Source organism: Carcharhinus amblyrhynchos, chromosome 5, assembly GCF_965287045.1.
Source record: "Carcharhinus amblyrhynchos chromosome 5, sCarAmb.v2.hapA, whole genome shotgun sequence".
Classification (NCBI taxonomy): domain Eukaryota; kingdom Metazoa; phylum Chordata; class Chondrichthyes; order Carcharhiniformes; family Carcharhinidae; genus Carcharhinus; species Carcharhinus amblyrhynchos.
This window is the reverse complement of record NC_137328.1, coordinates 19,645,263-19,663,431: the sequence shown is the minus strand read 5'-3', so window position 1 is coordinate 19,663,431 and position 18,169 is coordinate 19,645,263.

The following is an 18,169-nucleotide window of genomic DNA, read 5'->3' as shown; positions in this document are numbered from 1 at the left end:
CAGAGAGATTTTCCAACCGTGCTCGCCCCAAAACCGGAAAATCCTGTCCAAGGTCAATGGATGCTTTAATGGTCCACCTGCATAGTCAACAGATGCCTGCATGGTCTACTATTCCCATGGCAGACAGGATAAGAATCTTTCTTCCAAATTGGCAAGGACATTTACATGTGTGCAGTGAGGAGGCAGTGGACAAATGCAGAGCGATCAGTCAGTGTGCGGCACTGATTTCATACCACTAGTGACTCAGAGCACTCAGAGGAAATCCATGCAGACACAGAGAGAATGTACAAACTCCACACAGATGTTGTGTTCGCTTCAAGTGCTTCACACTGGCAAGAGATAATAGAAGATAGTTAGCTCTCAATGACAAGGGAGCATTCAGTGACCTCTCTTATACAACAGTGGATGACAAACTGTGAGGTGTTACCAATATCTCCTGCTCCCCAGTCACTTTCACAGCCACTGGCCATGTGTTAATGATCCTGCATTGAGGCTGCAGTTATGGATGCAGCAGGTGGCCAATTTCTTTGCAAATGCCCTTGCTAAAGTGCCAACATCGCCCACAGTTCTTCTCACTTACGTTCAAGTAGAGTTGCTCCATGGATATCTGGGCAGATATAGAATCATAGAATCCCTAGTGTGCATTAGAGACCTTCGACTCATTGAGTCTGCACTGGCTCTCTGACAGAGTATCTTACCCAGGCCCTCTCTCCCGTCCTATCTTCATGACCCGACCATTTACCATGGCTAACGTCCCTAACCTGCATATCTTGGGACATGAAGGGACAATTTATCATGGCCAATCCACTTAACCCGTGCACCTTTGGAGTGTGGGAGGAAACCAGAGCACTGGACAAAACCCACGCAGACATGGAGAGAAGGTGCACACTCCACATCAACACTCACCCAAGGCTAGACTTGAACCCTGGTCCCTGGTGCTGCAAAGCAGCAGTTCTAACCATTGTGCCATCATGCCATCCATTATTGCCTCTTGTTGAGAGCCTTCAACACATTCCCCCACCCATTCCTCTCCCTTCCAGTGACTTGTCCTGTACTGTTCAGTCTGCATGTCAAGCTGTATTCCAAGGGGAAGACATTCTTGCGTATCCATGTCTGGGATCAACTGGGTTGTGCAGAAGTCTTGAAGTTGGCAAATACTCCTTGAACTCTGCCACAACACTTCCTGAGGATGCTTTCAAATTGAAGAACCTGCTTTCCAAACTGTAATCTATCATTATGAGCACTCAGAACTTTGACGGCAACTTATTGAGCTGCAGATGAAAGCTAAGACATCAGCCATGAAACATTGCACCATGCTTGGGTCCATAAATGTGTTGATCCAGATCACCCATTCTTTGCTGGAAAGGATAGGTGCCAAGCTCACAGCAATTTCTGTGCCCAGTTGATGCTGGGTACCTCCATGTTCCTTTGTATTGAACATAGGCTTTCCAGCAGGCAAAGCATCAACCTTTCCATTTCTCTTACCCACCAGCATTCTTCTACGGTTTGCCACAACAAAATGTTTATCTGAGTCATCTGCAGCAGAACACATCTCTCACCTTGCCCGCTAACAAGCACTACCCTCTCTTATTGCCCTTGTTGCAGGTAATTTGTTCCCAGTGCCCATGACATGTCTCCTATAAATTGCACACAGTCTCAGTATCTAAGGCAGTGACAGGGTTTGTGATCTTGGGCGATAGTTCAATTTCTTCAGCACAAACTTTCTCCACAGCTAAGTTACATTTCTCAGGTATTCGAGAAAAATGTTGTGACAGGTAGTGAATGGAAGTGAAGGGTGCATGCTTACATAATCTGCAGCCCACAAATCAGGAGAGACAACGGTTGAGGATGAGGTGAAATGTGAAATGGAGGACCGTCTTCAATGTTTTCATCCTCTACACTGACCTCTGAATGAACCAGTGAACAATATGACCTCCTCCATGCAGATCAGAACATATAGACATGCCTGTCTTCCTTTAGCTAGCTCCTGCCACCACTGGCTGCACACCACCTTGTCCTGTAAGAGAGGGATGTACATCAGTCAGTGTTGTGCCATCTGTATGGGTGCTGCGGCTGCCATGGTTGACTGCCATGGCAGCTGCAACTGGCGTCCTCTTTAAGTTGTGCAAGCTAGCTTTAAGTGGTGAGAGCCACTCATGATATTAAACTCAGGCTTCCAGTCACTGCACAATGTGATTTGTGTTGGCTGATCTCTCTGAGTTCATTGAAAGTAGCACTAAGTCTCTTCAAGCTTTACATGGCCTTTCTTTCTTCTTCTGATTACATATCTGATCTGTAACCAAAAGATCTTTGAAGGCTGTGCTCTTTCATTGTTTTCTTGTGGTTCCAATCTATATGGATCCAGGTCCCCTTTCACTGAAATTAGCTTACCTGCGTTAATTATTTCCAGGTTTGAATGTTATAAAAATTCAAAATAAAATGAAAAACACTGGAAATGTTTAACTAGTCGGTCATCGTCTATGAAAAAAAATGGTTAAGCTTGTTTGGCATTTGTAATTTTGTTTTACTAGAATTGAACCTTGTGAGGTTACATTCTACGAAGGCGTATGGACACAAATCAACGCTTGAGTCTAAACATTCAGTTTTGTTCTTTTTCCAAGGCACAGCTGCTCATCTGAAGTTATTTTTGAAGCATTACTTCACAACAATATATGAACTACAAAAATAAGAATTACCCTCTGTAGTTGAATCTCTGTACCACCTGGAATTATTGATGAGTCATAAATAATAGAAAATATTCTAGCCAAGCAAAATGCATGGTATAAATGGAAAGTTCATCAGACGTACCAAACGGCTCCTTAGGGGTTCAGTTGGCCTACTTGTATTCTCCTTCGCATTTACTCTGCTCTGAAAGCAGTCCATTTCAAATTTTGCTTAATTAATATGGCTTGATTAAAGAATAGCGCAAGAAAATAACCTACTCAAAATGTTATTTCTTCCTCCATCAACAGAATCAAATTCATGTGCTGTCCTGGTTATATGTGCTAACTGCATGGCTCAACGTCAATTAAAATAATAGAATCCCTCCGGTGCAGAAAGAGGCCATTCGGCCCATTGAGTCTGCATCAACAACAATCCCACCCTATCCCCAAGTGTTAACCCTGCTAGCTCCCCTGACATTAAAGCGCAATTTAGCATGGCCAATTCGCCTAACTCACACATCTTTGGACAGTGGGAGGAAACAGGAGTACCCAAAGGAAGCCCAACCAGACACGGGGAGAATGTGCAAACTCCACACAGACAGTCACTCGAGGCCGGAATTGAACTCAGTCCCTGGAGCTGTGAGGCAGCAGTGCTAACCATTGTGCCACTGTGCTCCCCTAAAGCCTACTGCATCTGGTGTTTCCAGGCACTCTCCCATCCAAGTGGTAACCAGCCTGAGTCTGCTTAGCTACCATGATGAGACAGAATCAGGCATTTTCAGACCAGTATGGCCAATGTCTGCACTGCTTTAGACAGTATAACAGTTATCTTTCGACCTGATATTGATTTGATTTATTATTGTCATGTTGGTGTACAGTAAAAAGTATTGTTTCTTGTGCATTATACAGACAAAACATACCATTCATAGAGTACATGGGGAGAAGGAAAGGTGAGGGTGCAGAATATAGTGTTACAGTCATAGCTAGGGTGTAGAGATCAATTTAGTATATGGCAAGTCCATTTAAAGGATGGCAGCAGGGAAGAAGCTGTTGTTGAGTTGACAGGTACATGTTCTCAGGTCTCTGTATCTTTTTCCCAGCGAAAGAAGGTGGAAGAGAGTCTTGACTGATTTTTAGGGTGGGGTTGGCACTGATTGCTTTGGCATGTTCTCTGAAACATTTTTCTTGCATTGCCCTTCATGAAGTTGTCCATAACCACATACTGTACTGAATTAAAAGAGCAGGTAGGTGAGACCTTATGCTGGGAGGGTTTGTTCACTTGTAAACGGTAACAAGGAGGAGGATGAGAGAAAATCAGGGAGTGCAAAATAACTTTGAAGAATTAAACCTGACTGAGACTTCTCTCCGAGATAAGAAGTATTGCAAGTAATGAGATGCCTTGAAACCAGATAAAGTCTTCAATTGTCTGTTGTTAGAGAGTGCCTGAGTGCCCTCGGCACCTAACCCTGATGACACCGCCAAGATTAAGTTTGAGCATTTGGAGAAATTGAACCATACATCAAAATGATACATTATGGCCAGAGTATGCTTCCCTCTCTTATGGTGACCTGTCAATAAATCCTACAGTGGTATTCAGTTTAAATAATAGTGTACAAGCAAACTAAGGCTAGCTACTTTATGTTTTTTTATTTTGTGAGTTCCCAGATTCTCAGCGACGTGTGATTTTCCAAACAGGAGAGCAAGACTATTCCTAATCCAATGTTTATTTTGTCAGCTACAGCTATGGCTATAGATTGATATTTGTCAAACATTTTCACTTCCCTCGTGTTCAGCATTTATTCAGCAAGATAAGCCAGCTGAAACTTAAAGGTACGGGCCAGAATTTCCAAGGAGTTGCAGTCTCAATCGGATTGCACCATTTTACTTACCTTCATCAAGAGTTGCACCTTCTGTTGTAAAGGAGGGACCAAATCTTGCTGACTCTGCCAATATAAGATAAAGAGCAAAGTCTGTGCATTTTTATTTATTATTATCTCACAGATTCATTTTTCCTTACCCAAATCATGCAGCATTATTGAAACCTTCAACTCAAATGTCATCCTGATCAACTTGTTTGGCACCATGTCCAAGGGAGATAAAATGTTTTTCCAAATGAGGTATAATGGATGGAGGACTTCAGTTACCTAGAGAGAGCAGACAATCTCTCGCAGAGTGACACATTGGCGCAGTGGTTAGCATTGCTGCCTCACAGCTCCAGGGACCTGGGTTCAATTCCTGACTTTGGTCACTGTCTGTGTGGAGGTTGCGCATTCTCCCCATGCTTGCCTGGGTTTTCTTTGGGTGCTCCAGTTTCCTCCCACAGTCCAAAGACGTGTAGGTTAGGTTGATTGGACATGCCAAATTAACCTTTAGTGCCTGGGATGTGATAGGTTCGAGGGATTAGCACGATAACTAACCGGGGATAGCACCTGGGTAGAATTGTTGTTGGTGCAGACTCAATGGGCTGAATGACCTCCTTCTGCGCTATAGGGTTTCTATGGTTGCTATGTGAAATCCTGTCAACTGAGGCATATCCTATTATGAAGGGCTGTGATGGAATAAGTTCTGCCTGTTTTCACAGGTAAAATGGGTGGTAATCAGATGACACAAATTTAATATAATTGGAAAGAGGGGCAAGGTGAGATGAGGGGAATTTTCTTTACACACAGAGCTTTTTTTTTACTGCCTTGAAGGATGATTAAGCAAATTAAATAATAATATGCAAAAGGAAATTGGATAAAAACTTGAAGATATTGAGACTGGAAGAGAAATTCAGGGCTGTGGGGAAAGGGCAGGGGAGAATCATAGAAACCCTACAGTGCAGAAAGAAGCCATTTGGCCCATTGAGTCTGAACCAACTCCCCAACAGGGCATCTTACCCAGGCCCTATCCCCATAATTGTACGTATTTACCCTGCTAATCCCCCTAATCTACACAATTTGGGGCACTAAATGGTGACTTAGCATGGCCTGTCTACCTATCCTGTACATCTTTGGAGTGTGGGAGGAAACTGGAGCGCCCGGAGGAACCCTACACAGACATGAAGAAAATGTGCAAACTCCGCAGTCACCTGAGGCTGGAATTGAATCTGTGGCTCTGACACTGGGAGGCAGCTTCGAAGTTTGCCCAGTGGCTACTTGATCTGTGAAAAACTGTGATTCAATGTAAAATGATTTTTATCAGCAACAAAGACTAACGCATGAGTAAAAATAAAATGAAATAGCATAGCTCAAAGACAAAGTATATCCCACTTGTTTTGTAACACTAATCTGACTTTTACAATGCTTTCACATTACATAGGTTGAAATCAGTGTGAATCATCCCTGAGTTTATGTATTAATGGAGGGTTTTTTATTGTAACTGACAAATTCAAAATCTAATTTGTGTCTTTAGTCACTTGCAAGCACTGCGTTAGCATGGGGACATCACTATGTATACATTAAAACACTTCTGGATAAATTTTCAGCAGTTAACAACCTTTTTCATATAATTCACATGGAAAATAACCAATTAAAGAATGTCAGATTTTTAATGTGATATTTGTCTCTCTAGCTTTGTCATATTTCAGTCCTGCAGATATGAGCATGCTTACAGAATGGTCAGTGATCTCCATTGTAGATCTGAAAAAGACTAGAAATTAAGATGCAGAGAAAAAGCATGTGGGGCAGAAAACAGAATCGAGAATTAGGCTAAATACAGAAGCTTCAAAGAACAAAAGAACAAAGAACAGCACAGCATAGGAAACAGGCCCTTCGGCCCGACAAGCCCGCACCACCCATTTTATCACTCAGTGAGTGCCTTATTCAAGTCCTTCTTCTACCTATGACTTCTGTCTACATCTAGTGGACTCCACAATAAAGGGGTGCAAATTTAGGGAATTATAGTTAAGAGATTAAAGGAGATCCAATTTAGGGACAATTTAGTGACACCAATCAGCCGAAAAGCACGTTTTTGGGGTGTGGGAGGAAACCGGAGCACCCGAAGAAAACCCACACAAGCACGGGGAGAATGTGCAAACTCCCACAGACATTGACCCAAGCCGGAGATCCAACCCGGGTCCCTGTAACTGCACAGCAAACAGTCACTGAGCTGTCATGCTGCCCGTCAATTGGTCCAGTATAAGCGTACACTAACAGACATGAAGCACTAGGCAACTCTCGAAGCAACATCCAAGAGCAGCCCTCGCATGACCCACTGCATGTATGCCCCTTGTTGGCCAACAAGGTGGACAAAATCACCTGCGGATGTAAAAAAGAGACATCAATAAACATACAACAGACTGTACAGACATTAATGGAAGATCCCCAATAGCTCCAATGTAAGAGACAGGTAAGCCTTAGAATTTGTTGAACGGCCGATAGAAATCTATTACTTCCCAGGAGCGTCCTGAGGCTCTTGATATTCAAATAGAACACTCTTTTGTATCCCTCCATCTCCAGTCTGTTCATGTGCCTCTCTAGGTAAGCCTTAAATAACCCTAGCATGTCTGCCTCCACCACCCTACTTGGCAGTGCATTCCAGGCCCCCACAACCCTCTGTGTGAAAAACATCGCTCTAACACTTGAGTTATACCTTGTCCCTCTCACCTTGAGCCTGTGACCCCTCGTGAATTTTGCATCCAACCTGGGAAAAAGTTTCCCACTGTTCACTCTATCTATACCCTTCATAATCTTATACACCTCTATTAGGTCTCCCCTCATTCTCCGTCTTTCCAGGGAGAACAACCCCAATTTGCCCAATCTCTCCTCATGGCTAAAACCCTCCATGCCAGGCAGCATCCTGGTGAACCTCCTCTGCACTCTCTCCAAGGCCTCCACATCCTCTAGTAGTGCGGCGACCAGAACTGGACGCAGTACTCTAAATGTGGTCTAACCTTTTAGATGACAGGAGATAGTAAACAGCAAATAAGAGAGGCAAAGAGGGAGTGTGGAAAAAGATTGGCAGCTAACATCAAAGAAATGTCAAAGTCTTCTATTAACTTATCAATAGGAAAAGAGTGATAAAAGGAGTAGTGTTGATTTATTCGTGTCACAAGTAGGCTTACATGAACACTGCAATAAAGTTATGTGAAAATCCCCTCATTGCCACACTCTGGCACCTGTTCAGGTACACTTGGGGAGAATTTAGTATGGCCATTGCACCTAACCAGCATGTTTTCCAGACTATGGGAGGAAGCCAGAACACAAGCAAGAAACCCACGCAAACAGGGGAGAACGTGCAGACTCTGTACAGACAGTGACCCAAGCAGGAAATCAAAGCTGGGTCCCTCGCACTAACCACTGTGCCACTGTGCTGCCTGATTAGGGATCTAAAAAGAGACTTACACATGGAGGCAAGAGGCAGTGCTCAGGTGTTAAATATATAGTTTGCATCTGTCTTTACCATGGAAGAAGATGCCATACAGGCCATGGTGAAAGATAAGGAACTTCAGTCAGTAGAAACGTTTAAAATTGGTAAAGAGGAGATATTGGATACTCAAAGTTGACAAGCCACCAGGACTGGATGAGTTGCATCCAAGGATACTGTGGCAAGGGAAAGTGGAGCTTGCAGAGGCATCATTTTTTAGACTTCATTATAGACTCAGGGATGTTGCCAAAGGGCTGGAAAATTACAAACGCTTTACACTTGTTCTAAAAAGGTAATAAGGGTAAGCCCAGTAACTATAGACTAGTCAGCTTATCTCCAATTGTGGGGTAACTTTGAAATACTGTAACTTGGGACAGAATGAATAGTCACTTGGACAACCATAGGTTAATTAAAAAGAGCCAGCATGGATTTCTTAAAATAAAATCACATTTAATTGACTGGATGGAGGTTTTGAAGAGGGAACAAGAGTGTTGATGAATGCAACGCTGTTGATATGGTGTGTATGGAGTTCCAAAAGATACTTTATACAGTGAGAAAACTTGTAACATATAGAATAGCAACATGGATACATAACTGGCTGGGAGACAGGAAACAGAGAGCCATGGTTAATGAATGTTTTTCAGGTTGGAGGAAGGTTTCTAATGGAGTTTTCCAGAGATCATTATTGGGACCCTTGCTTTTCCTGATATATATTAATGATCTCAACCTTAGTCCAGAGGGAACAAGTCAAAATTTGCAGGTGATAAAACACTTGGTAACATTGCAAACTGTGAGAACAATGTAGATCTCCAAGGGGACATAGACAAGTTGGTGGAATAGATAGATCGATGGCACATGGAGTTCAAAGTGAGAAAAAAATGAGGAGATAGATTTTGATAGGAAGAATACGTAAAGACAATATAAAATAAAGGCCACTACTCAAGGGACTGCAGCAGGTTAAAAATCTGACATTCTTTAATTGGTTATTTTTCATGTGAATTATATGAAAAAGGTTGTTAACTGCTGAAAAATTATCCAAAAGTGTTTTAGTGTCTACATGGTGATGTCACCATGCTAACACAGTGCTTGCAAATGAATAAGGACATAAATTAGATTTTGAATTTGTCAGTTATAATAAAAAAAACCCTCCATTAATACATAAACACAGTAGGTTTCAGGGAATTGGTAAAAGAAGCAAAAGCAAATGAAAAAGACTTTTTCAAGCAACAAGTGATTAGTCTGGAATGCATTGCTTGAGAGTGTGGAGGCAAGTTCAATTGAAGGATTCAAGAGGGAATTAATTGCTTGTCTGAAAAGAAACAATGTGCAGGATTACAGAGAGAAGTAGGAAATTGGCACTAGGTGAAATGTTCATTCAGAGAGCTAGTGCAGACACAATGGGCCAAATGGACACCTTCTGCATTCTAACAATTCTGAAATGACCAAGAGTTTTGTATTTCAGTCAGATGATGTCAGTGCGCTTTCATTGGTCAGGTCTATGAACTATATTTTGGTTCACATTATCAAATCAATAACTGATTTACAGTAATGCTATAGATGACGTAACACTGCAGTCTTAACATCCAACTGGAATAAATTAGGTCGACTGATTACTCATGCCCCGCTTTCAGGGGAGTAAGCTCAGCACCAGGGACACAGTAGTGAAAAAGTTGTCAAATCGAACAAAAGAACCATTTGCATATCTTTCATGTCCCAGGCAAAACTGTCACCCTGAAGTAGGACTTCCCAAAATTGGTCTATAGTGTACATTGTACGTTAGTAGCGTAAAGTTATTGCAGTGTTCAGTCACAAGTTATGTCTTGCCCTCGTTGTGAATTCACTCCACAGGAACACTTTTCGATGAGTAATTTATAAAACAGCAAAGAAAGTGAAAACATCAGATACCTATAATTTCAGCTTCTGGAGATTATGTGATGATGTCAGTGATTTCCTTTTCTTGTTAATGGAATATCAGTTTTATGTGTAGAATAGTGTTCATAAAGGCATTTAGTTATAACATCAGATGATAAACAACATTCATTATGCCAACCCAGCATCCGCAGTCTCATCTTTTTACATAAACAGTGAGTGAAACAGCTCAATTCATTAACAAATTTTAAGATCAATTGGCAGATAAGCTCCTCTTACAAATGCAATGATTGAATTGCATCTTACACTTAATATGTCATTCACACACCAATAGAAACACACTCTGAAATTATCTAGATATGTAGTTAACCAGCAGCTCCTTCCACAATGACCAAATGGTCTGAGTTTTCCACAAAGATGTGCCAATCAACGTATGAACACAGAACACTACGTAAACACAAGAATGCACTTTTTCCTGTCTCTTTTCAGCAACACTACAGAATTATTCAACCTTATTCTGTAAGGGCCCTGAATCCACATTGCATAATTCACAAGGATTTCTATCACAGTAGGTTTTTATTGTTGTCCAGATGTGGTAAATGAGCAATGCCAGAAATTGTTCCTGATAGAAACTAACTCTATTGTTGCTACAAACTCTTAATGTAACGATTAATGATGCAATTTCCATTACTGCAGGACCTAATGTTACACATCAGTGAGCACTTCTCCTTTTTACCATCCTCCTGTCTCCCATGAAACTGCTTGAAAGTCAGGCAGCGAAGATATTCCCCTGAGAATCCCACTATTTCTGGTTGATGTGGAGGACAAGGAGGGAATGACAAAGAGTGTGTGGATTTATGGTGTACAAGTGTTGCTGGCAAGGACAATATCCATGGGCCGCCTCTCATTGTCCTTGAGAAGGCGGTGGTGAGCCCTCTCCTTGAACATAAACTCAGTGTCTCGCTACATCCATTCAGAGGGCAGGTAAGGATTGGCCACAGTTTTGTGGCTCTGGAGTCATAAGCAACCCAGACCAGGTGAGAACAGCAGATTTAATTCCCCAAGAGACAACAGAGAGCAGATGGGTTTTTACAACATTCGGATTGTTTCACGGTCATTATCAGTGACTTTAATTCCGGCTTTATTGAATTAATTGAATTAAAATTCCCCAGCTGTTTTGATAGGATGTGAACATATTCCTCCAGACCATTAATCCAGGCCTCTGGATCACCAGTTCAGTAACATAACTGCTATGCCACCATGCGCCAATATGAACCAAGATACAGGAGTCATTAACAACATATATACCTGAAGCCCCATTCAAAGATAGAAATAATATTTTTGGCCTCAGGGCCAAGCTACATGTGAGAGGTTGAGATTCCTAAGGGAATCTAGCAAGGTATACAAAATGGATTCTAGATCTACCTCAATAAATCTAACTGCCCTCTCAGTTGAAATAAAGGTTAATATAGCCCCAACTCATGAAGTGTCTGAAGTGTTACAAGGTTCAAGTATAAACATCAATAATTTATCCAGATCTGCACAAGTTGCTAATGGAATATTAAAGACATCAACATGTCAATAGATTTAGATGCACAATGTAAGAGGACACCTGGATTTCAGAAGATAACTGATTTTTCAAAAGTTCAGGTTTCAAGGAACATCAACAGAGTTCTTTTTTCATTTATTCAGGATGTGGGCTATTTATTTATTGCATTTATTGGCCATTGCTAATTGTCCTTCAGAAGGTGGTGATCAGTGACTTTTTGAAACACTGCAATCCTTGAGGTGTACATACATCCACAGTGCTGTTAGGAAGGGGTTTTGACCCAACAATAATGAAGGATAAAGAAGGACATGTTTCCAAGGATGATGAGTGACTTGGGGGGGATTTTGCAGGTGGTGATGTTCCTCTTCACCTCCTGCCCTTGTCCTTCTAGGTGATAAATGTCACAGGATTTGAAGATGATTTTGAAGGTGCTTTGGTGAGTTGCTGCAGTGATTTTGTAGATGGTACACAATGCTGCCACTGTGGGTCAATGCCGGAGGGACTGAATATTTAAAGTGATAGATATGTTATCAATCAAGTGGGTTGTTTTGTCCAGGGTGGTATTGAGCTTCTTGAGTGTTGCTGGAGCTGAAATTATCTAGGAAAGTGAAAAGAATTCTTTCACACTCCTGACTTGTTCCTTGTAGATGGTAATCAGGTTTTGGGGAATCAGGAGGTGAGTTAGCCTCATGGAATTTCCAGCAGCTAACTTATTCTTGTAGCCATGATATTTATATATCTGATTCAGTTCAGTTTCGAGTCAATGGTAACCCCCAAAATGTTGATGGTGACAATTCAGCAATGGGAATGCCATTGAATATCAAGATGAGATGGTCAGGTTCCCTTTTCATGGAGATGGTCATTGCCTGGTATTTGTGTGGCAAGAAAGTTACTTGCCACTTACCTGCCCACACCTGAATGTTGTCCAGATCTTGTTGCATATAGATACAGATAGCTTCCAAATTTGAGGAGTTGTGAATTGCTCTGAATATTGCACCACACAAAGTTGATGTTGTACTAGAGGGAAGATCAGGTGAAGATTGTTGAGCCGAGAACATTTCACTGAGAAATTCATGCAGCAAGTGCTGGAAATAATCTCCAATAACCACAACTATCTTCCTTTGTGTTAGGTATGACTCTAGCTACTGGAGAGATTTTCCCTTCATTCCCAATGACTTTAGTGTAGTTAGGACTCCTTCATGCTATATTTGGTTAAAAGCTGTTTTGATGTCAAGAGTAGTTACATTTACTTCTCCTCTGGAGTCCGGTCCAGTTTTTTGTCCATGTTTGGACAAAGGCTGTAATGAAGTCAAGTGCTAAATGACCCTTGTGGAACAAAACTGAGCATCAATGAGCAGGTTATTGCAGCTTGATAGCACTGTCAATTACCTCCGCTACTACTTTGCTGATGATCGAGAGTAGACTAAAGGGACAATCTGGACAATTTTTCAAATTTCTGGATAGATACCAGTGTTGCAGTTGTCTTGGAACAAGCTGACAAGAGCCATGGCAAATTCTGAAACACAAGTCTTTGATATTTGTTTTTATTCACTCGTGGGACATGGGCATTGCTTTTATTGCCCATCCCTAGTTGCCCTTGAGAAGGTGGTGATGAGCTGCTTTGTTGAATCACGGCAGTCCACATCTTTTGGGTTGACTCGCAATGCCATTAGGGAGAATTCCAGGATTTTGACCCAGCAACTGTGAAGGAGCGGCGATATGTTTCCAAGACAGGGTAGTGAGTGCCTTGGAGGGGAACGTATAGGTGGTGATGTTCCCATGTGTCTGCTGCCCTTGTCCATCAAAATGGAAATGATTATGGGTTTGGAAGATGCTGACTAAGGATCTTTGGTGAATTGCTGCAGTGCATCTTGTAGACAGTACACATTGTTGCTACTGAGCATCCGTGGTGGAGGGATTGGATGTTTGTGAGTGAGGAACCCAAGATCCTGGTTGAGGCCATCCTCATGTGTGCGGAACTTGGCTATCAGTCTCTGCTGCTGATACTACTCAGCTACTCTGCGCTGTTGTGTGTCATGAAGGCTGCCTTGGAGAACATTTACCTGAAGATCAGAGGCCGAATGATCGTGACCGCTGAAGTGTTCCCCAACAGGAAGAGAACACTCCCACCTGGTGATGGTCAAGTGATGTTCATCATCCGTTGTTGTACGTCGACATGGTCTTCCCAATGTACCATGCCTCTGGACATCCTTTCCTGTGGCGTAGCAGGTAGATAACATTGGCCGAATTGCAAGAGTATGTACCATGTACCTGGTGGATGGTGTTCTCATGTGAGGTGATGGCATCCGTGTCAATGATCCGGCACATCTTGCAGAGGTTGCTGTAGCAGTGTTGTGTAGTGTCATAGTTACTACTCTCCTGAAGGCTGGGTAGTTTGCTGCGGACAATGGTCTGTTTAAGATTGTACGGTTGTTTGAAGGCAAGAAGTAGGGGTGTGGGGATGGCCTTGGCAAAATGTTCATCTTCATCAATGACATGTTGGAGGCTCTGGAGAAGATGTCGTAGCTTCTCTGCTCTGAGAAAGTACTAGACGACTAAGGGTACTCTGTCCACTGTGTCCCATGTTTGTCTTCTGAGGAGGTCACTGCGGTTTTTGGCTGTGGCGCATCGGACCTGTCGATCGATGAGTCGAACGTCATATCCTATCACAACTTGCCTGGACTTGCAAAATCTCACTAACTTTCATGTCTGGAAACAATACACATCTTATCAACCTGTGCTTAATGCTCTCTCCACTCATATTGTCTGTACCTTTAAGACTTGATTAGCTGTAAAGATTCACATTCCAATCATTATTCATGTAAATTGAGTTTGTATCTTCATACGCCCTGTTTGTGATCAGAACTCCCACCCACCTGATGAAGGAACAACCAGTTCCGAAAGCTCATGGCCTTTGCTACAAATAAACCTGTTGAACTTTAATTTGGTGTTGATGGACTTCTTACTGTGTATCTCCCAGTCAGCCAGACACAAATATATCTGGAGTTTACAGGTATCTTCCATGCGAGGACCCACAGGTTTATTAGCTTGGATCAGGGCCAGGTAAGTCAAAAGGCCTGTGCCATGGGCTTTGCCACCTTAGCAAGCTTGCCCCAGGTGGAAAGTTTGATTGACTGCACCCATGTGGCCCTGCACATTCACTACAGGGCACTATGCAGTGCGATCATAAACATCAAGGGATTACACTCCCTTAGTATGCAGCTCCTCTGTGATCACACAATGTGCCTCATGCAGGGGTGTGCCTGTTTCCTGGGGATTCTTGACCGCTACATCTTGGGACACTCTCAGATCCCAGCTTTCTTTGAGGGAGAGTGATTGCTGGAAGTATGGTTCCTCATGGACAGGGGGTACTCGCTCAGGAGGTGATTGATGATGCCAGTGCGGAGCCACAAACTCCAGCAGAGACTCATTACAGTGAGGCTCACTCTTCACCCATGTGCTGGTCGAGCAGGCGATTAGCCTGCTGAAAATGTGATTCCAGTGCCTAGGCCAGTCAGGAGGTGCCCTACAATACAACCCCCACATCACTGTCGCATGCTCCACAATTTGAACCTGGAGGAGATGGATAAGCACCACATCTCTTCGGATGAGAAGGATGTTGAAGGGGGCTATGAAGCTAATCACACATGGAGGGGGTGGGAGAACACCGAGCAATGGACAGAGCCCTACTTGACCAACACACTAGGGTTGGCCTTACAGCATCTTGCTTCGGGGGTGAGCAGGACTAGGGGGCGAAGAGTTCTCCCACCATGGGGACCAACATCTAACCAGTTATGTGGTGCCAGCAGTATGCTCCCATGTTGTTGCTTATCAGGCAGGAGTCAGACATATCACTGAGGATGAGAGGTGCATCACGCTGTCCTCAAAACAAGTCATTCTCATCCTCTTACAGAGTCCAACCAATGGCTTCAGCACCCATGGTGCCTGGCAATAACATGAGAGCAGATTGCTGGCACCACATACCTCTGTTCCCATGGTGGGAGAGTTAGTTGATAAAAGTCCTTCTCATCCCCGAAGTGAGAGGCTATGAGGCCATCCCTGGCACGTCGGTCCCCTCAGGCCGTGACACTGCCTGGGTTTCTTCCACTTCCTCTATGCATGGCCACCCTCATGGACATCCTCCTCATATGAGTAGATGTGGCCCTCCTCTATCTCCTCCTGGTCCAGGTGGTCCCCCTCTGCAGTGCCAAGTTGTGAAGAGTGCAGCAGACTACAATGATGCAGTAGACTCTCTGGGTGCTGTATTATAGAACATGGCTCAACCAGTCCATGCACCTGAATGGATCTTCAGCAGGCCAATCAATTGCTCAGTCAGTTCACATGTTACAGTGTGAACCTTGTTGTAATGAATCTCTGATTGTTATCTGTGGCCTCTGCAATAACATCATCAGCTACCTCCTGAGTAGGTACCTCCTGTGCCCGAGGAGTCATCCCTCCAGCTGCTGCTCTCCCTCAGCTGGGAGCTGAGAGTGCTCCAAGATTTAGCTGTCATTTTCACTCTCTGGGAAATGGGCACACACCTGCAGGAAGCACATCTTGTTGTCACAGATGTGCTGCAGGTGAGGGAATGCAATCCCTTGCGATTCATGGATGGAGCTGTGTGGTGCCCTGGAATGCATAGGGCCGCCTGGGTGTAGTCAATCAAACCTTGCACCTGGGGTAAGCCTGTTGAGGTGGTGAAATCCTGGCATCTTGGTTTGCCTGCCCCCAGTCCAAATGTATATGTGAACCTCATCTCCCAGATGCACTTAGATGTGGCCAGCTGGGAGATGCCACAGAGGTTGCCCGTGCTGCCCTGGAATGAGCCACTTGCATAGACATTCAGAGCGGCTGTCAGCTTAAAGACCACACGCAGTGGGAGTCTCCCATTCCATGTTGTGTCAGCATTGTAATCTGCTGCGCTCTCCCATTCCATGTTGTGCCAACTCTTCCAGGGTCTGGTAGAGGTGGACGCAACCTTCTGCCGGCGTTGGACTGGGGTAAACACGGTAAGAAGTCTCACAACACCAGCTTAAAGTCCAACAGGTTTATTTGGTAGTAAACACCATTAGCTTTTGGAGTGCTGCCCCTCCGTCAGGTGAGTGGGGAGTTCCCACAGTCCCCACTCACCTGATGAAGGAGCAGCACTCTGAAAGGTAGTGGTGTTTACTACCAGATAAACCTGTTGGACTTTAACCTGGTGTTGTAAGTCTTCTTAATAAGTAGGAAAGCCAATTAGACAGACTCCATGATCCTCCAGACCATGCACCGTAAAGAGGGTAAAACCATGGTGAGCTGTAAGAGTTTGTGATTGAGTTCTGGCCCTCATCCCTCGATTTCTTTGGGACTACCACCTAATGGCAGCACATTCAGTAGGTGCTTCAACACCATCCCTTACACCTTCCACTGGGACACTATCATCACATCTCCACATTAGTCCCTGTCACTCCTGCAAGATGTAGCACGTGGACCCACCAGAGTCTCAGTGGCAGCAAATGGCCACATTCCCCCAGTTCTTTAGTCTCCCAAAGAAACCTGGCATCATGTTAGAGGGCAGTCGAGTGGCTGCATATGACTAGTGTCTGCATCCTGATGGAGGACCTTACTGATGCACCCTGTCGTGACCTCAAATGGGGTGTGTGATGTTAGGCATCACCATCATAGGGGACACATCAGTGTTGTCTGTGTGATGTTGCAGCCTTACTAGGAGTGCCAGCTCAATGTCTGGGACATTGGCTTGCGAAGGGTGGAAAAGTGGCCTCCACTAAATGGTTGTGCTTTTTGGCTGCACGCCATTTATTGGCATAACTGCGAGTGAGGGGAGGCCAGGCTGGCTGTTCAGCAAAGCGCCTGTCTCATACCTGAATCATGGGGCCAGTAGTTGGCCTGTCCAGTTCATTCCTAGAGGGCACCCTGTTTCCCCCAGGTCACACAAGGTGCAGAGTTGGGCAGCCGTCAATGATCCATTGAGATTTACCATTCCACACAAGCGCCCTGATAATTGGTTTTGAACTGCCGGGTAACTTATCCCCTTTGACCTCACACTGCTGCCTGAGGGTGGGTTCCAATCACACTGCAGTTATCCTCCTGTGAGTGTGAGGCCCCTTAGGCTGCATGAGAGGAGACATAGCTCATTCCTAAATCCCTGATTCTGGTCTTTCATGGGACCAGTAACTCACAGTCACCTCCAGTGCTGAACCTCTTGTTTTCGAGCTCTCCCACTCTCTTACCAGTTCTCATTAAGGAAGGGCACTCCCTCAGTTGCGCCATGGACAGGAACCCAGGACAGAGGTCATGGGAAGTGTTGCCTGTCTCCCAGCCTTCACAACCCTGTAAAACAAGGAGCGCCCCAACATGTAGGGAAAGTAGGCAAGTGACAAGTAGGCAAGTGACGCCTGTGGTCCCCTCCCCACCTTATGATTGATGTGAGACCCCCAGCCTAGGCCTCAAATGTCATTTTTCTGTGCCCCCCAAGTCCTCTCCTGTGTACCCTGGGCAGTGAACACTGCGGAGGGTGCTGCCGCCTGAGAACTCACCTCCAAAATCCTCCTCAGAGGTGAAGGCGCCAAGTTCACACTTGTGTAGCACTGTTGTAAATGGTGCTGTGCAAATATCCGGTGAGGGAGGAAGTCCCAGAGACAGTGCCTGCTTATGACATGCTAACATCAGCTTTCTGCAGTCCTGCCCCATGTTTAACTCCATTCCACCAGCGAAGGGCCAGGACGATCGGAACTCGGAAACT